At 39.7% G+C, this 20,637-nt stretch overlaps 1 protein-coding gene across 7 annotated transcripts in view; it reads right to left on the bottom strand.

Moving 5' to 3' along the window:
• TANC2 (tetratricopeptide repeat, ankyrin repeat and coiled-coil containing 2) overlaps positions 1-19,962 on the bottom strand; it is a 360,962-nt gene extending 341,000 nt beyond the window's left edge. For 6 of the 7 annotated variants that reach the window (XM_057535645.1, XM_057535646.1, XM_057535647.1 and 3 more), the window contains exon 1: positions 19,430-19,961. The gene's annotated coding sequence lies outside the window, so the exon portion shown is untranslated. Of the gene's footprint in view, positions 1-19,429 lie in introns of all 7 variants that reach the window. The other variant, XM_057535654.1, reaches the window with a different exon arrangement.
• Between the last annotated feature and the right edge of the window lie 675 nt (positions 19,963-20,637).

Raw genomic sequence — 20,637 nt, 5'->3', positions numbered from 1 at the left:
AACAGCCATCTTGCAATCCACAGGGCAAAAGCCACCCTTCAAGGAGAGGAAAGAAGAAACACAGAAGCCAGTGTTCCTGACGGCACTGTGTGACTGCCATAAACCCTGGACTGCCTATATCCATATTTCCTGTTACCCAAAGAAAAAAGATCCTTTTTGATTAAGCCACTGTACTTGAGTTTCCATTACATGAAGCTGTTACACCCTAATATAATGTATGTAAGCACCTAGGAAAAGAATCCATCCAGAAGATCAGTAAAGGCAATTATTCCACAAAACTTATTTAACAGAATGTGTTAAATTATTCATCAGTAAAGTAGTGTTAAATTATTCAACAGTAAAGCAATGAAACAGTAGGATGTCAACTAACACACAAACATATACACCACACACAACCCAGTTATTAAAAATGGGGTATTATAATGTACTTAAGATAAACATTCTGTCAGTATAGGATCAAAGATTTAATCAAGAAAGGTATCCTTGGGCTTCCCTGGTGGCGCAGTGGTTGAGAATCTGCCTACTAATGCAGGGGACACGGGTTCGAGCCCTGGTCTGGGAAGATCCCACATGCCGCGGAGCAACTAGGCCCATGAGCCACAACTACTGAGCCTGCGCGTCTGGAGCCTGTGCTCCGCAACAAGAGAGGCCGCGATAGCGAGAGGCCCGCACGCTGCGATGAAGAGTGGCCCCCGCTTGCCGCAGCTAGAGATAAGCCCTCGCACAGAAACGAAGACCCAACACAGCCATAAATAAATAAATAAATAATTTTTAAAAAAAAAGAAAGAAAGAAAGGTATCCTTGATGAGGTAGAAGAAAAAAATGCAATTGGATAGAAATTCTATTATTATAGCTTATAAATTCATTCACTAATATTTACAGCACATCCACACCATAATGTGCAAGCCCTAGATGCTATGGCATGAACTATATGAATCGGAGACAGCTATAAAAAATTAGAAAATAAAGGCTCAAATAAGAGGGAGAGAGGGGGAAGTAAACACAACTAGAACTAAGATTTCTATTTCAGATAAAGTAAAAATTTAAAAGGAGAGTTACTGACAGATTAAGAAAAAGTTTAGTTGTTTTCTTCTTTTTAAATAACAGTCAGAGCTCTTATCTTAAAATAATGAATTACAAAATGATAGCCAAAAGAGAATACTACCAAGATAATTTCCTGAATCAGAATATAAAAGAGTATAGAATGTAATACAAAGCAAAACAGTCAGAATAGATAGGTAATACAACGATCAGGGAAAGGGGCAGACAAAGGGTGAAGACAGATCAAGACAGAGCCAGAAAATAAAAAGGGTAACGAGAGATATAAGCGTTAAGAACAAAGTTTAAGTTAACCCACTAACAACTTTAAACCCCATTCACACACCCTGCCAGATCCCTTCCTGCCACCTAAGCAAACATATTTATTATATTTAATCTTTATATTGTTTTCTCTATAAATCATCCTAGTCCTCCTCCTTAATAATACCCCTTTCCTTCTCCTTGTGAGTCCTGCAAGATCTATTAAAGTCCTATTTTTTCTACCATTTTTTCTGATAATCTTCACATACATTCATAACATTTAAAACAATTATTCTAGATGTACTTCTATAGTAAATGAAATTTTAGTTTTTCCTTCTTCTGACTATGAGGCATGCTAAAGTTTGAGAACCACTGCTGTAAGTTGAAAAAAATAATTTAAACCTTAACATTTAAAGAGCTCTGAGCTCCGGACAGGACTAATTAATTTATTCAACTCATTCAACAAGTAACTACTGATTATCTACTATGTGCCAAACAGCATTCTAGGTACTGAGAATACAGCAAGGAACCAGTCAGCATTCCCTTTAGTGAGCTTAGAATCTAGATAAATATTTATATAAATAAATAAGTAAAATATAGTATGTCAGAAAGTGATAAACTCTAAAGGGGGAGAAAAGGCAAGGAACGGGGAAAAGAATATTGGGGGTTGAGGGAAAGAGAGGTTAGAGGGTTTCAATTGTAAAGAGATAAGCAAAAACGTGAAGATGATGATAAAGCAAGCTATGCAGGGGAAAGAAAATTCTAGGCAGAAAAAACAGTAACGCAAAGGTCATTAAGCCAGAAGCACGCTCAGCTTGTTTAAGGAACAGCAAGAAGGCCTGTGTACCTTGAGCACAGTGGATCAGTGGCCAGGAGAGAGGGGTTAGGGAAGTAGATGAGATGACAGAAATGACTTGAGCCACAATGTCTAGAGCCTTAATAACCCTTGTAAGAACTTTAGCTTTTATTCTGAATAAGACAGGAAGTCACAGGGCAGATATTAAAAAGAGTAAAGACATGATCTGACATATTTTCAAAAGAACACTCTGGCTGCTGTTTTGAAAAGAAGTTGTAGAAGCAAACCAGTTAGGAGGCTGGCTACAGTAATCCAGGTAAGCGATATGAGTAGCTTAGACCTGGGTGGAAGTGGTCAGCAGTGGCCAGATTCTAGATGTTCTGAAGGTATAGCCAATAGATCTCCTGATAGATTGAACATGGGGAGTGAGTGAAAGGGAGAAATCAAGGATGACTCCAACATCCTGAACAAGTAGAAGGATGGAGCTGCCATCAGCAAGACAGAAAAGACTACGGGCAAAATAGATGGGGTCGGGGGGGTGGGGGACAGTGAGAAGATAATTTTGGGCAAATGTGCTTGATATATCTATTAGACACCCAAGTATATAGAAAGGTCAAGTAAGCAGCTGGATATATGAGTCTGGAATTTGGGAAAGAAATCTGGATTGGATACAGACATCTGGGAGTTATTAACATGTAGCTAGTAAATTCAATGCAATCCCTATCAAACTACCAATGGCATTCTTCACAGAATTAGAACAAAAAATTTACAATTTGTATGGAAACACAAAAGACCCCGAATAGCCAAAGCAATCTTGAGAGAGAAAAACAGAGTTGGAGGAATCAGGCTACCTGACTTCAAACTATACTACAAAGCTACAGTAATCAAGACAATATGATATTGACACAAAAACAGAAATATAGATCAATGGTACAGGATAGAAAGCCCAGAGATAAACCCACACACATATGTTCACCTAATCTATGACAAAGGAAGCAAGAACATACAATGGAAAAAAAACAGCCTCTTCAATAAGTGGTGCTGCGAAAACTGGACAGCTACATGTAAAACAATGAAATTAGAACACTACCTAACACCACACACAAAAATAAACTCCAAATGTAAGACCTAATGTAAGACCAGACACTATAAACACTTAGAGGAAAACACAGAAAAAACACTCTTTGACATAAATCACAGCAAGATCTTTTTTGAACCACCTCCTAGAGCAATGAAAATAAAAACAAAAATAAACAAATGGGACCTAATGAAACTTAAAAGCTTTTGCCCAGCAAAGAAAACCACAAACAAGACGAAAAGACAACCCACAGAATGAGAGAAAATATTTGCAAATGAAGCAACTGACAAAGGATTAATCTCCAAAATATACAAGCAGCTCATGCAGCTCAATATCAAAAAAACAAACAACCCAATCCAAAAATGGTCAGAAGACCTAAATAGACATTTCTCCAAAGAAGATATACAGATTGCCAACAAACACATGAAAGGATGCTCAACATCACTGATCATTAGAGAAATGCAAATCAAAACTACAGTGAGGTATCACCTCACACCAGTCAGAATGGCCATCATCAAAAAATCTACAAACAATAAATGCTGGAGAGGGTGTGGAGAAAAGGGAACCCCCTTGCACTGTTGGTGGGAATGTAAATTGATACAGCCACTATGGAGAACAGTATGGAGGTTCCTTAAAAAACTAAAAATAGAACTACCATATGACCCAGCAATCCCAGTACTGGGCATATACCCTGAGAAAACCATAATTCAAAAGGACACATGTACCCCAATGTTCACTGCAGCACTATTTACAACAGCCAGGACATGAAAACAACCTAAATGTCCAATGACAGATGAATGGATAAAGATGTGGTACATATATACAATGGAATATTACTCAGCCATATAAAGGAACGAAACTGGGTCATTCGTAGAGATGTGGATGGACCTAAAGTCTGTCATACAGAGTGAAGTAAGCCAGAAAGAGAAAAACAAATATCATATATTAACGCATATATGTGGAATCTAGAAAAATGGAATAGATGATCTTTTTTTTTTTTTAATAAATTTATTTATTTATTTTTGGCTGCTTTGGTTATTTGTTGCCGTGTGTGGCTGTCTCTAGTTGCAGCGAGCAGGGGTTGCTCTTCGTTGCAGTGCGCGGGCTTCTCACTGCTGTGGCTTCTCTTGTTGTGGAGCACAGGCTTTAGACGCGCAGGCTTCAGTAGTCGTGGCACATGGGCTCCGTAGTTGTGGCTCACAGGCTCTAGAGCGCAGGCTCAGTAGTTGTGGCACACGGGCTTAGTTGCTCCGTGGCATGTGGGATCTTCCTAGTCCAGGGATCAAACCTGTGTCCCCTGCATTGGCAGGCGGATTCTTAACCACTGTGCCACCACGGAAGCCCTATGTGTCCCTTCTTTTGGGTTGTTCTGCTTTGTATCGTTTTTGCTACAATAAAACTATAATCATAAGTATAGCACTTTCCTGAGTTCTGTAAGTTGTTCTAGTGAATTACTGAATTTTAGGGAGTAGTGGGAACCCTCAAATTTGTAGCCAGTTAGTCAGAAGTGAGGGAGACACTTGCAGCTAGTGTTTGAAGTCAGAGTAGTCTTACAGAGGGCTGTGCCCTTAACTGTGAAGTCTGGCCTAACTCTGGGTAGTAAGCATCAGAAGTCATTGTAGGGAATGAACCAGGAGATACAGTCAACAGCAATAATGAGGGGCTGTAGTAAATAAATCTGATGACATGAGATTCAAAGGTAGAGAATTTTAGGAAAGAGAATGATTTGAATGCAGAAAAGGGGAATAAAGAGAATATCTACTCCATTTCCAGATCCAGTGGTATGAGGGTTATGTAAAGAAGGAAAGGAAGAGGGCATCACTTGAGAGGGCAAAAGGGGAAGCAATGTCCTCAAGGGAGATAAAATTCCTAAGGCACTACAACTTATAGGCTGGGAAGATGAGAAGGCATCAGTGAAAGAAATTCACTACAATGGAGCATCCATGACATAGAATAACCAAGAGATAGCGGCATCTTAGAAGCCAAAGACTTTCCAGGGGAGAGAGTAACCAACTGTATCAAATACCTCAAGCAAGATGGACACTAAAAAACAACCAATGGATTAAGCAATGTGAAAGCCACTAATGATCATAATAAGCAGTTTCAGTGAAATGGTAGGAGAGAATGCCTCGTTGGAATGGGTTCAAAAGAGAATGGAGATCTGACTTTTTAGCACTCTGGAAATCAACTAAAGGCATACAACAAACTAAGAAGTATTCATTCATGCAAACTACTTAACACTGGATAAGAGCAAAGCAAGCCTGTGGCATCTTTTTGCCTGTGACTACTCTCATTCTTCCCAAAAAGGACTACTGCCTCCAACAAGCAGCATTCAACCACGGTGGGGAAGGCCATGAAAACCAGCAGCTTTGCTGCCACTGCCAAACAGGACTCAACTGGTAGCACTGCCAATCATCTCAGTGGCAAGTGAACAGGAAGGGCCGGTATCTCCAATAGCCTGAGGCTGTAGTCCTGTTTGGAGCAAGCAATGGACTAATGGACTATCTGGGGATTTAAGAGAAAGCTCCAGGTGGTGAGATAGCCATAGGAGGTTGATAATCCCTCCTCATACCCCAGGTATTGATTTTTTTTTATTGTGCCAAGACAATTCAATGGAAGAAAGAATAACCTTTTCAATAAATGTTACTGGGGCAACTGGATATCCATACACAGAAAAATAAGCTTAAATCCTTGCCTCACACCACATACAAAAATTGACTTAAAATGGATCCCAAACCCAGCAATTCTACTCCTAGGAATCTATCCAACAGAAATTAAAACATATATCCACACTCAAAGCTTCTACCCGAATGTTTATAGCAGCACTATTCATAATAAACAAAAACCAGAAACAATCCAAATGTCCATTATTTGGTGAATGGATAAACAAAACGCAGTATGTCTATACAATAGAATAACATTCAGCAATAAAAATCAAGTACTGATACATGCGCAACACGGATTAACCTCAAAAACATTACCCTAAATGAAAAGACAGAAGCAAAAGACTGCACAGTATAAAACAAAACTACATATTGTATGATTCCATTTACATGAATGCCCAAATGCCAATTTATAGAAACAGAAAGCAGATCTTTCTGTTGCCTAGGGATGGGGCTGGGAATGGAGACTGAATGCAAATGGGCTCAAGAGAATTTTGGGGGGTGATGGAAATACTGTAAAACTGGATTGTGGTGATGACTGCACAACTCTATAAATTTACCAATAATCACTGAATTATGCTGTTACAATAGCTGAATTTTGTTAAATGTAAATAATACCTCAATAAAGCTGTAAAAAAGAGAGTTGGATAAGGTGAACAAAGACAACTGTTTTTGTGGAGTCTGGTATAAATGAGATAAGAAATGGGGTGGTAGCTGGAAGGAGAAGTAAGGTTAAGAGAGAGTTTCTTTAAGATGAAAGAATTATCAATACAATGTTTTTATTCTGTTGACAGCAATCCAGAAAAGGAGAGACAGAGAAGAATTACAGGAAGAATGTCCTTGAGAAGGCAAGAAGGGGTGAGCTCTAATGGACAATTGGTGGGAATGGCCTTCAAGAGAGGAAAAGACAATTAATTCACAGTAACACTGGTATGCAGGTGGTAAGAAGATTATTTCTGTTTTCTTAGTAAAATAGAAAGTAAAGTCACAAGCTGAAAGAGAGAAACGTGGAAAATTTGGGTGCAAGGGAAGGATAGGATCATCTAAGTGAATAGGAGTATGGAAGAACTAGAATAATACAGTAGGACAGCTTGGCAGCACTAAGCAAGGCATTTAAAGTCATTTGGTACTGGCCAAGAATTTAAAGTCAACACAGTTGTTCTGTTCCAGCCACATTCAGCTACAAGTATACAGGTGTAACATAAGTAGACTTAGTTTTAACCAGGCAAGAACAACCAAGGAAGAAAGGTCAAATCAAGGGGGTTGAGGTAGAGGCAGGAGAGCAATTGTAATGATGGACTACGGGAATTCAGCTAGTTTAAAAAAAAAAAAAGTGAGGACATGAATGCATTGAAGAACAGTTGAAAAGGTGGTAAATTAAAAGGTCCCTGTGAGATCAAGGAATTAAGGTTGTTGGGTACTAGAAGAAATGAGCCTGAAAAAATGGAGGTGGTAATTGGAGAGTAAAATGCCAGAAACTGATATTATAGAAAGTTGTAGTTTTGGGGTAGTAAGTTCTAGGGCAGTGTCTCTCAATCCTGGCTGCACATTAAAGTCACCTTGGAAAACTGTTAAAAATATTATCCCAGGCCACACCTCAGACTAGGCAAAACAGACTCTCTGGGAGTAAGTTCTAGGCATCTGTAGTTTGTCAAAGCTCCCCAGTTAATGCAGATGCACTGAGAGTTTAAAAACATCTGCACAGGACATGCCATAGAAGTGAATGGCTGAGTAGAGGAGAGGAAGTCAAGAGACCAGAATGTCAGAAGGATCATCTGCATGAATACTGAAATCGCCAATAATTACAGCTGGAGTAGTAGGAAACTAGCAGTGAGCCCAGAAGAAGTCTAGAAGCAAATATGAAAAAGCAAAGAGAATATTTAATCCACCTCACCAGGAGGAACCACCACTTAAGAACTCTCCAAGAGAAGTAAGTGCCCTCAGCAGAGAGGTAAGTTTCAGTTAGAGCAAGAAGGTAGTAATGTTTAGAGAAGAGGTTAAAGATAAAAGGGAGTTTTGCAGATGACTGACAATGAGACCCAGAAGGCACAGAGAAGCGTTTCACAATCATAAAGGGATGAAAATTGAGATCAGGCAAGAGAGATGAAGGAAAGAGAAGGTCCAGACGAAACTACTGGAGGAGAATAAAGCCAGGACATCTCAGAAAGCAAGCTGCCATATTTTTTAACACTACACAAAAACAACAGAAGAAAAAGCTCAGTGAAAGAAGCAGCTTTCCTGAACCCAGCCACATTCTAAAAGATTCATTTAACTAAGTTCAAGGAAAACTGAGTCACAGAAACGTATCAAGGTCAATCCCATATAAAGTTGTTACAAGAAAAGAGAGAATATGAAGTGGAATAACATCCCTGCAGACAATGAAAGTATGCCAGAAAGACATGCCCACATAACAGATCAAAATTAAAACATGCTATTTCAGAATGAGCTAAAAGACCTTAAGAAAATGACGTAAGACATGAAAGAATAACAAATATAAGAACTATAAAAACTCAAAATGAGATGACATAACTGAGGTAAGAATTAAAAATAAAAGGAAAGACACATTCCAGAAATGAAGACAAGAGTAAATAAAAAGACAGTCCCTTAAGAAAAATAGAAGGTAAAAAAGAGAAAAAAAATTTAAACTCAAAAAAAGAGATAAAAAGGATTTGAGAAAAAGTGACAAATACTGAAGACAGGCAAAGAAGATTGAACATACAGCTGATAGGAACTCCTGAAGAAGAAAATCAAAGCAAGGAACAGAACACAGTCAAAACAATAATTCAAAAACACTTTGATGAAATAAAAAAATATTTGAGACTACATTTTGAAAGAGCACAATGTGTACCTGAGAATATCAACTCAGAATGACCAAAATGATTTTACTATCACTAAACATTAAAGAATAAGAAGAAAAAAAAAAAAAAAGGGAAAAACTGGAGTCAGAAAGGGAGAAATACAGAACTATACAGATAGGAATTAACTCCAGAAAATGAGCGATGAACTGGCAGTACTGAGTTTAGCATGATATAAAAAGGATAAAGTGCATAATGAGATTAGACCTGATAATCTCAGGGCACATAAAGGTGGCAAGACTTTTTGTGTAGAAGATAAAGAACGAGTTATTGATACTTAAAAAGAAAGGAGAATCAGACTGGCATCAGACTTATCTATTGCACAAGAAGCTTAGAGACAGTGGTATAAGGTGTCTATGCTGTATAGGAAAAAAAAGGATTATGATTCAAGAACACTATATCCAGCCAAGATACCCTTTACTGATCAAGAGAAAAGAAAGGCATCTTCACTTAAGCAAGGATTCAGAAATTATGCCACTCTGAGGAAATTACTCCAAAATGTTATCAAATGTTTTTCTAGCACCTGTTAAGATAGTCATGGGTCTCTTTTTTCCAGTCTCCACCACTCCCAGAGTTGTGGCTAGTAGTCGAGATGTGGCCAAATCCAATAACAATATCATATACGACCAGTCCTAGAAATGACTTCAGCAAACATAGATCCTAAGGAATGTATATTTTGCCAACAAGCACAACAAGAAAGGCCTCAAAAAGATTCAGGCCAACATTTTCAAGACACTGAGCACCTATACAGAGGCCAATGAGGTGCTCATTAAGCCCAAAGTAATCAAATACAAGATCTTAAAAAGTGCCAGCCCTAAATTGGACAGGCTCACCCATATCATCCATCCCAGCTTCTAGACGTATGCTTATTTTCATACTGTCAAGAGTACCAGCTTTAGCAACCAAAAGGTGAGAGCCAAGGCCCAGGTTGCACAGAGTCCTCCCAAAGAATCCAGAAAAAAAGGTTTTTGTCTATCAACTCTGAGGATCAAAGAATTCTACAAAACTTAGACTACTGTCCGCAGGCATCTCCTTTTGCTGTTTTATATAAATACAATACAAAGTCCCCCAACTCACCCCAAAAGAGAGAGATAATCATACAGTTTTTAATCTCAAAATCTGTTAACATAACAAATTACGTTAATATTTAACCGTCCTTGCCTTCCTGGAATATATTGTCTTTTATATACATTGCTGGATTTATTTTGCTAATATTTTATTTAGAATGTTTGCTTGTCTACTTATGAGTAAGACTGGACTAATGTTTATAATAGAGAAAAAAAATGAAAACAATCGTAGCATCCATCTGTTGGAGAACAACAGACTAAATTATGGTGTAGTATGCTATGGAATGTTATTCAGCTTTTTAAAATTAATTAGAGCTCCATTTACTAAACTGGAGACAGCCATGACATATTCTTAAATAAATAAAGCAAGTTACAAAAAGCCTATATATGTGTGTATGTGTGTGTGTGTGTGTGTATATATATATATATATATATATATATATATATATATATATATATATATGCTTAAAGGTTTTTGAGCAAAGAGAAAGACGGTAAAAAACTCAACACTCAAAGTGTTGGTTAATGCTGGCTAAACCAACAAGGGAAAAGTGGAGAAGGAAAGGAAAATATTATTTTTTTCTTTATTCACCCCTGGTTTGTTTATTTTAGTGGTTGCAAGCAGAGAAATACTTTTGTAATTTTTTTTAAAAAGTAGAAGCGTGGGGGGGGAGGGGAGAGATACCAGTTATCTACTATAATTAATGACAAATTAACATTTGTTAACAACTAATAAATGGCTATCTTTAATACATCCAAAGACAAGATAGAATTACATTATCTAAAACAAGGAGAGGAATCATTATGAAGTTCATTTACTTAAAAATACAAAACAATCCCGGGGCTTCCCTGGTAGCTCAGCAGTTAAGAATCCCCCTGCCAATGCAGGGGACACGGGTTCAAGCCCTGGTCTGGGAAGATCCCACATCCAGGGAGCAACTAAGCCCATGCGCCACAACTACTGAGCCTGTGCTCTAGAGCCCGTGAGCCACAACTACTGAGGCCACGTGCCACAACTGCTGAACCCTGCGCGCCTAGAGCTCGTGATCCACAACAAGAGAAGCCACCACGATGAGAAGCCCTCGCACCGCAAGGAAGAGCAGCCCCCACTCGCCGCAACTAGAGAAAGCCTGCACGCAGCAACAAAGACCCAATGCAGCCAAAAATAAATATAAATAAATAATTTTTTTTTAAAAGGTTAAAAAAAAAAAAAGAATGGATTAAAAATACAAAACAATCCAATCTGGAACCAAAGTCGCATATAAGTGGTCTTCCTAAAGGCATTAAGCAAGATGTCTTCAGGATGAACTAGTTTTTATCTTACAACTAGCACAAACTGATCAGTTCATGGATATTACGAAGACCAAGAATAAAACTAAGATAAAGTGAGTCACGTCCATTTAAAGAAAAATAGTCAGTGAATTACTGTTCGCATGATATGTAAACAGATTAGCAGAAATGGGCAAAATGTTACAGAAATCCTTGAAGCTTGGGAAGAAAGTGAGATTTTGATAGTTAGCTTGTTATACTAAAGAAAGAGGGGCAAACTTCTTTTGATGTATAATTTTACACTGTAAATAGACAAGTCCTTTTTATTAAGCAGATCACAAAAGACAATCAACCACCATGACTGTCACTTACAAATTTTTAAAAAAGAAAAATTACAAAAAGCTAACAACATGGCGCATGGTGGCGGGTGAGTGGGGGATAAAGTTATCAAACAGAGAATGCTTCAGTTATTCACAAAAATGAGAAATGTTTGTAAAAGTAGAAAATGTTCACATGATCAAATTGAAAAACAAATTGTCAAAGGGCTCAATGTCTCAAGAAGTGCTGAAGTTTGCTATTTTATAGAGGAAATTAAAAATTAATTTTTTGCAAGTTTGTGGTACTTAAAGGGAAATAGTGCAAAAAGAAACGCATACTAGGAGTCTGCCTGAGAGTTTATATTTTTAAGTTTACAGTTATTCAAGAACTTTTCCTCTCAGCTCTCATCAAATCCTTCATAAAAGAAAATTTCAAGACACAAAATTAATGAGTAGCCGAATTACCACAGGTTTTTTTTGTTTTTTGTTTTAAATACCTTGCTAGGCTGAAAAGACAAAATAACAAGGAAAAGCTGGACAGACAATGCTAGTAAAACACTGTGGGGCGGAGCTATGTGAAGCACACATCAAGAAACAGAAATCCAGGACACTTTCCAAAACCTAATAAAACTTACCATTTATTAAGAACTAGACATTGTCCTAAGGATTTTTCACTGGCATTATTTCATTTTATCATCATCGAAACCCTACAAGAGAGGTTTTAGCCCCTCACACAGCTAGTAAGTGACAGAGTGATAATCTCAACCTGTTTTCATGATTCAAAAACTCACAAATTCATGTTCTCTCTACTATACAAAGGGTCTCATGATTGTAAAATTTCAAAAGCTACTTACAACCAAACAACAGTATTGTCACATCCTACAATATAGCAACATCGGAATAACAGCTTCCAAAGGAAGTCTCTCTTCCTCTTTAAATCCCTAAAAAGGAAGAGCTAAGATTCTCTGACGCTGAAGCAGCATTTGAGTGTGTAGTAAGTCTACATCCCACGTGTCTACTAAAGCTAATTACCTTCATTCACCCTAATTCACATCTTTGGGAGCTCTACAGGATTCCATGGAATTTGAACAGAAACAGAATTCTAGAGTACAAATACCCATCAAGCTTCCTTAGTTTTGCCTTATCAAATTTCAGCAATTAGAGCTAGAAATTGTGGGACCTCACAACACAAGATTAGGAACAAAGGGTTACAAAGAGATTTCCTTCATTTAGGCGGAGGGAATTTACTGAGATGTGAGGCAGAGGCTCCTGTCTAAATGAATAAATCACAGTATCTACACACCCACTCCCATTTCCAAATTTAATAACTAACGAATCGACTTATAAGGCTAGATCCATTGGTGGGGAAAGGGAGTTTCCACAGCAATAAAAAACTGGTACCATATCTCTTCATGTTGTTCATCTCTATGATCAGATATGTCATCTGATATAATCATATACGATAATGCAAGCATGGTGTTACAGACAAGCATGGCTACCTGGTCCAAAGACATCTGCTTGGAATAACAAAAGTTTTCCATTACTATTGCTCACATACTTTTCATTCTGAATTTTATGTCTGTAGTACTTGCTGATATTTATAAAAAGAAATACATAAGTCACTGTTTTTCTTTTCATGATACCTTTGCCATCTAAAGAAGAAAGTAAAATTTATCAACACTGGCCAGTGAAACTTTAGGAAAGTGACAAACTTTAAAATATTTTTTCAACTATATTTTTCCTAGAGGTAGAGTGAATACCCAGGACACAATTCTGAACTACAAATTCAGTTTTTATTTAAGGAAGAATATGATATGTCTACCTTCAACTGAAAGATTACAGTAGTAAAGGTAACTACTTACACATAGTGGTCAGTAAATATTTAAGTGAAGGATTTAATGTATTAATATACTGCATAAAACTCCCCCAATTTTTCCAACATAACAAATCTAACTCAACTCATATACCTTAAACATAATGTGTCTGTATAATAAACTAATATACAAAAATCAATGTTTTTTTCACACAACCTTTTCTATACAAAGTAAGTATATGAGAGACTGAGACCGGAGCAAACAAAGAAAAATGTTCTCTTACATGCTGTGCTCCAAAACCTCTCCACTTGGGATACCTCTTCTGAGAAAAAAAAGTAGAATCGAATAATGTATTTTGGCAGAAACTTCTTCAGTTAGACATAATATGGGTGTCATAAGGAGGCATAAGATGAGCCTGCCAGATAAATCATTACTAAGGCAATTAGATTTTTTAAAAACATACCAACAATATTATTCACTATAACGCAACTACTTGGTTTAAATAACTGACACCAGAATCTCTCAAGTTCCGATCAAAAGAAAGGCATTTGAGAGGTAAGATATACCATGCACTAAATAAAGGCAGAAATTAATATTATGAGGAAGGAAAGGGTAAAGAAAGGGTGTGATTACGACTAACACCAACTTAATTCTTTTGCCTCTTAAACTTAGTCATGTTTACCCTTAACTACTCAAGAACAAACAGAAGTTGAAAATAACAAGATACCGTTGTAATGTGCGGCCCATAAAAAAGCAACTTACCTGATACTTATAACATCCACAAACATAGCTTTCAAATGATTTATAAGGATTCTGTAAATAAAATAAATTGACCTAATAAAAGAAATTTGTTTCCAGAAAAAAATTATGGTATTATAATTATTTACTTAGAGCTTTCTAGAATATGAAAGATCCCTACCAGAAACTTCTTTCACTGATTGCATCCTCAACCTGCTTTAGCCTTCTAAAACCCAGGCCTAAATAGCTTGTTCTCCATCTAATATTATCTTTTTAAAATTTGTTTATTTATTTATTTATTTTTGGCTGCATTGGGTCTACGTTGCTGCACGTGGGCTTTCTCTAGTTGCAACGAGCGGCGGCTACTCTTTGTTGTGGTGAGCGGGCTTCTCACTGCAGTGGCTTCTCCTGTTGCAGAGTACGGGCTCCAGGCTCGCGGGCTCAGTAGTTGTGGCACACGAGCTCAGCAGTTGTGGCTCTCGGGCTCTAGAGTGCAGGCTCAGTAGTTGTGGCGCACGGGCTTAGTTGCTCCGCGGCATGTGGGATCTTCCCAGACCAGGGCTCGAACCCGTGTCCCCTGCGTTGGCAGGCGGATTCTTAACCACTGCACCACCAGGGAAGCCCCATCTAATATTATCTTGAATCGTAAATACTCAAGGTAAAAATATCCTCTAAAAGAAAGAAAAAGGACCGTTGGGTGGGGAAATATAGCTGTAATTCTTTAAGCTCTTCTTGTAACCTATTTCTCTCCACAGACTTTTAGAGATTCATCAAGGTCATGATGTAGTCTCTCGATCACCATACACACATCTCGACTCATTTTTTTTTAAATCATAAACAATCTTCATCTAATACAAGTTATTACAAAAGATACCACTCAAATAAACCAAGTGGTAGTTTTCATGGTATTATAACAAAGACTAAACTATTTATTTACACAGTGCCTTCTCTCCAAATGACAATCGTATTTGATGACTACAGGCACTCAACAGATACGACAATGCTGAGAAAAAAAAAATCCAAATAATTAAACTAACTTCCAAACTATTTTATAACATTTGTTACCTCGATCAGACTCGTACTAGAAAAGTAAACAACCATCTGCAACCGCTTATTCTAGCTCCTTGAAATAAAATCTGGGTACCATCAATAAAAATATTACAGCTAACGCTGGTGATCCTGTATAAGTACAATCCAACATAGTTCAACTAGTGTGCCCAATCCGTACATCTCAGAGATTCAATTTTAATTCTGTTGTAAGAGGAATTAATATGACAAGGAGAGAATTTTGATGCATTCCTTTAATCATACTTGTTCTTCCTTATATCTAATCAGTATCAACTACCTTGAAATTCCCCTTTTGGGGGGCTCCCCTGGTGGCGCAGTGGTTGAGAATCTGCCTGCCAATGCAGCGGACACGGGTTCGAGCCCTGGTCTGGGAGGATCCCACATGGGGCGGAGCAACTGGGCCCGTGAGCCACAACTACTGAGCCTGCGCATCTGGAGCTTGTGCTCCGCAACAAGAGAGGCCGCGACAGTGAAAGGCCCGCGCACCGCGATTAAGAGTGGCCCCCGCTTGCCGCAACTAGAGAAAGCCCTCGCACAGAAACGAAGACCCAACACAGACAATAAATAAATAAATAAACAAATAAAGAATCCTGGTCAAAAAAGGTGATGATTTAAAAAAAAAAAAAAATTCCCCTTTTGGAACTACTGGTTTAGTATACTCTTTTCTAGGCCTACTTCCTTCTCCATTCAAAACAATGCACACAGAGTCATTCAGAAAATACTAAAAGAACAAAGGCCTTTATGAGGAAGGTCGGGGGAAGCTAGAGAGCTAGCATGGGACAGTAAGAATCAATGACAGAAGAGGGAAATAAATCTACTACTGTTTAACCATGTTAGTAAAACTTTATGATAAAGATGCAAACAACAAATTAGGTTTTATAAGTATGCTAAAATGAACCATCAACCAATATAAATACAGAGCACGATCTGAGTCTATGATGATTTATTAAATAAACTAAAATATATAAACATACATGAATAAGTCTTAGCCATAATCAGTAAATTGCCTTATCAACCAATGTATGTAAAAATGAAGGAAGTGTTTGATTACATGACATATGTGATTCACAGAATGGCACAAAGTTTGACTAAGAGAAGAAAATAATTGTTAGGTATAGGAGGTGATATTCCATTTCTTAAACTGGGTGGAAGGTATATAAGTGTTGGCTGCATTATTAGTCTTCTGTACTTTACACATTTTTATAAATATTATTTCATATGTAGTCGATATCTATAAAACAATGTTTAAGTGCAAGAAAAATCTGAGCAAATATTTGTTGGGAAAAAGAGGTAAAAAGTACATATACATCTAATCCATTTTTGCTAATTATTTTTTTAAATAAATAGAGATCATAGGGCCTTCCCTGGCGATCCAGTGGTTAAGACTGTGCTTCCACCGCAACAAAGAGTAGCCCCCGCTCGCTGCAACTAGAGAAAGCCAGTGCGCAACAATGAAGACCCAACGCAGCCAAAAATAAATTAATTAAATAAATTTTTTTTAAAAAGTTTATTATGAGGTTAGCTCTATTTAAAAAAAAGAAAAAAGACTGCGCTTCCACTGCAGGGGGCACGGGTGTGGCCAGTAAATAAATAATTACTTAAAATTTTTAAAATAGAGATCATAAAAATGTAAGTAGGTAGGAACATAATTTTTCTGTAGAAAACAATTTCTATAGCTCTACACAGAGATCTATATATTATTTCTTTAAAAGCACCACTAAACCTTTCCTGCACACTACGTGTACATACACACACAGACATACACACCAAACTACCTGAAAGTAAAACTTTCTACCTCCAAAGATCCCCCCAAAACCAACCTCCATCACAAATATTACCTTAACCACATAAAAAGTACTGATACTCCTCTACTCGTAATCCCAGAAATAAATTACAAAAATAAATTCCTAAAGAGAAATGTTCATACTGTAAGTAACTGTATTTTTGGTGTATTTGTAGGCTTAGCATTTATGTGTCTTACTACCTACTTGGGCCTATCCACGTCTTACAGTATTTGCTTTTTTATGATGGGCACCTGCATTTTCATGATGTGCGTCAATACTAATTTGATTGAGGGCACTATAGTATACCTACGAAGAGCACAGAGTGTGGAGCCAGAGTTCCTGAATTGGAACTCAGCTCTTCCACTTGCTAACTAACTAATCTATTTAACATCTCAGTGTTTCAGTTTCTCATTTGTAAAATGGAAATTAACAGTACATACCTTGTAGGGTGTTGGAACTGATTAAAACCTGTGTAACAGGACTGGCGCAAAGTAGGTGCTATGTAAGGGTGAGCCATTACTACTAGCACTACTAGTAGTACCCTCTTCCCAAACATACTGAAAGCATTCTTAGCAATTTGAATTACTGGCTAAAATTAGATACTATTAAAAATAGACATTAAGCCTGAAGCCTGACTGACAGTAAGTTTAAAGCCCTGCAACTCTGAATAGGTGATTATAAATCTACATAACCACTTTATCAAGAACAATCTGGGGAGAGCGGTTTTCCAAAGTGCAACTATCAATTTCTTCCCTTACACAAGGGGGCAGTGATAACAAGAAAAGAACTGGGCTCTGTGACACCTCCTCCTACAGACAGTAGGGGGTGGCAGTACATATGGCTTACAGTCAGAACAAAACAGGAAGACCCAACAGAATTGTTCTTTCTTCTCCTCAGGCCCTCTCCTCTATGTTTTAGGCCCAACACAGCCTCAAGGTGAGAGACATATCAACAGAAAAGACTAAAACCCAAAATTAATCACCAAGGAAAATCCAGTTTTGTCTTTGAAGCAAATGATCCCTCAATGGCTGAATCTGGATCCAGGAGGAAGCCAATCAGTACGAATGTTAATTATCTGGCAAATTACTTACTGTTCTTCTTATAAGAACAACATTCAGGCAAGTAACTCCGTTTCTCTGCAAGAATTGTAACATAAGACACTAAAATCTCATCAGTAATTAACTATACCCTAATGAACACATGCCGATATTTCTGCTTGTTTCATACTATACAGACATATACTCACTGAATGTATATAAGTTATATTAAATAGCCCACGGAGCTGTCTTTTGTTACTTCTGAAATTCCAGCTATGTTCTGACAATCCTCTCAAAACACAGATGTTCTTCTTAAATGGAAGTCACAATGTTTTGCAGCATGTGGGTAATGATATATATATACATATATATATACACACACACACGCACACATATAGAGAGAGAGAGAGAATAAGAATATTTAATATTTCATTTCTGTGCTCACATTCCTGAGATGATCTACCTGGGAAATGCTGCAAGAAGCGCTCCACTGACAGTATCCATGTTGTTGCTTTTTATGCCACATTTACTGTATTCAATTTTTTTCCTATTCTGCCACCCCAACATCAAGAATATTTCACTACCGTCATTCACCGTAATTAGCCATTGCAACAGCTTTTGGCTTCAAACCCTCAAAATGCCTGAAAATTTATCCCTTTTGTTCACCATATTGTTTTGTTTTCCTCATTCCAGAAATTTTCACCTGTATAAAAATGAAGAAAGGGGCACCTATGAAAAAACGTCCTTTTGCCTGATGGTCTTGAACTCAGAATTATGGTCAAGATGTGGGGTGGGTTTTTTGTGTGGTTTTTTTTTTGGTTTGTTTTTTTCCTTTTCCTGGAGAGGAGCAGAGAAGACAGTGCAAGACACCCAAAACACCAAATCTTCTTCCTAATATTAATTACCATGGTTTATGTTTGGTGAAAACCATTTTAAACATTCCACACCTGGAATACAACACAGGATACAATTGTATCAGTGCTCTACACGCTGACGGCAAACCCTGGAATTATTTAGCCCTATTTTTTCTTTCCCATCTCACAACCAGACACAATTTGCTTGTTTCTTTCACGTGGGCACTATCTCTATCTCAAAAAATAGCGTATCATAGCTCCTCTCGATTCCCTGTGTTAAAATATCTAGCTATGAGCCTTATTAATCTCTTCTTAGACTACGCCTTCTTTCCCAGAGAAATTAATAATATCACTAATAACACTTCTACCGTGAATTTCAACGCCACACAGGCCAACTCACCCTGTGCCTTACCTGGCACATTTCACAACTACTTTCATGCTGCATTCAGGGGGCACATTTTACAACTCGTCTGCACCACATTCCCTGCCACGTTTAGCAATCTGCCTCGCATCTCCTCCTGGGTCCCCGTCATCCGGAGACTCTCTCGGTACCAAATTCCATGACACCTTCGGTGACACCGAAGTGACCGACCCCGGACCCATCCGAAGCCGCCCCAAGTGCCACATTTGGAGCCAACCTTCCCCACGCCCTGGACACCGGGGGCACTCCACTGCCCATTTCGCTGCCTCCCCGCTCGCCCCCGCCCCTCTCCCTGGAGCCCAGGCGTCGGAGGCGAACGCCGCTGTCACTGAAGCAACCTTCCCTTCCCAGGCTCCCGGGGTCTCTCACCTGCCGCTCTGAGGGGGGTTCGCTGCACCTCGGGGTCAAGCCCGAGTCCCCGGGGTCTCCTGTGAGGACCGCGCCGCCCGCCGGCGCCGCCCGCGATCCCAGAGCACCTCGCTGCGCTCCGACGCCCGCTGTGGGTCTGCGTCCGGGAAAGGCGCGGCGGGGCCTCCCGGCGGCTAGCGCAGCCCTCGGCGGTCCTCCTGTCAGCGGCGGCGCGGGTGCAGGCTCTCGCCCAGCGCGGCGGCGGCGGCGGCGGCGGGCAACTTGCTCCGCCTCGCGCGCTGCACAGCCAGGAGGTGAGCGCGAGGGGGATGGGAACGGGGGCGGGGCCGCCCGAAGGAGGCACGGAGGGCGGCGGCTGGAGGGCAGCGCTGGCGGCCCCGGGCCCGGCACTCGGAGCGCTCGCAGCTTCACCCGCCGGGCGGGCGGCTCGCACGAGGCAGCCGTGCAAGCGGGCCCCGCCGGAGCAGCGCACCCAGCAACCCGCGCCCGGCCGGCCGCTCGCTAGCGCCGCCGCCGCGCCGGGGGCGTCGCACCCTCCGAGGCCGCCTGCAGCCCCGCCCCCTCCGGGCCGGGGTGGGGAGGAGCGCGAGCGCGGAGGGAGAGCGCGTGCGTGGGAGCGCGTGCGTGGTGAAGCGCGCGCGCCCCCGCCCCCTCCACCGTTTGGGGGTGGGGAGTGGCGGGGAGAGAGAGAGAAGACCGAGCCCTTTTCTCCGCCGAGAGGTTTGGCCCTGGCTCTGCCTCTCTGTGAGGTCTGGGCATTTCTGTTTCCTCAGGGGGCTTTGACTGGTGGGGTCGTCGGCATTCAGTGGGGAAGAGGGGAGGGCAGCTCAATAGCAGACAAGGCCCTGGATGATTCGACTCCGCCCCCAGGGTGATGTCACTCTCGAGGTGCTGCTGCTGTCACGTGCGCCCACTTCTGGGCCTGTCCTGCTGCTTTGATGGCCAGAACGTTCCTCTAGATTTTCCCCACTTAAGTCACCTCATACACATATCACTTCTAGAAGTCTTCGAACCCTACAAATGTCAGTTATTCTTTCCCTGATGCTCATTTGTAATCTGTAGACTGCTTCAAAATGCCATAGTTGGCTGGTGTAGAAAACAGAATGAAGTGCAAAACCAGGAATGGGGGGATAGTGGGGAGGGGAGAGAGAGAAGTGAGAGCTATTATCTAGAATCATTGCTGAAATTCACCAACCACAGCTTGGGAA

The sequence above is a fragment of the Balaenoptera acutorostrata genome, chromosome 20 (assembly GCF_949987535.1).
Source record: "Balaenoptera acutorostrata chromosome 20, mBalAcu1.1, whole genome shotgun sequence".
In the NCBI taxonomy this organism is placed as follows: Eukaryota; Metazoa; Chordata; class Mammalia; order Artiodactyla; family Balaenopteridae; genus Balaenoptera; species Balaenoptera acutorostrata.
Note: the sequence above shows the minus strand (reverse complement) of the source record. Positions and strands in the feature narration are given on the sequence as shown.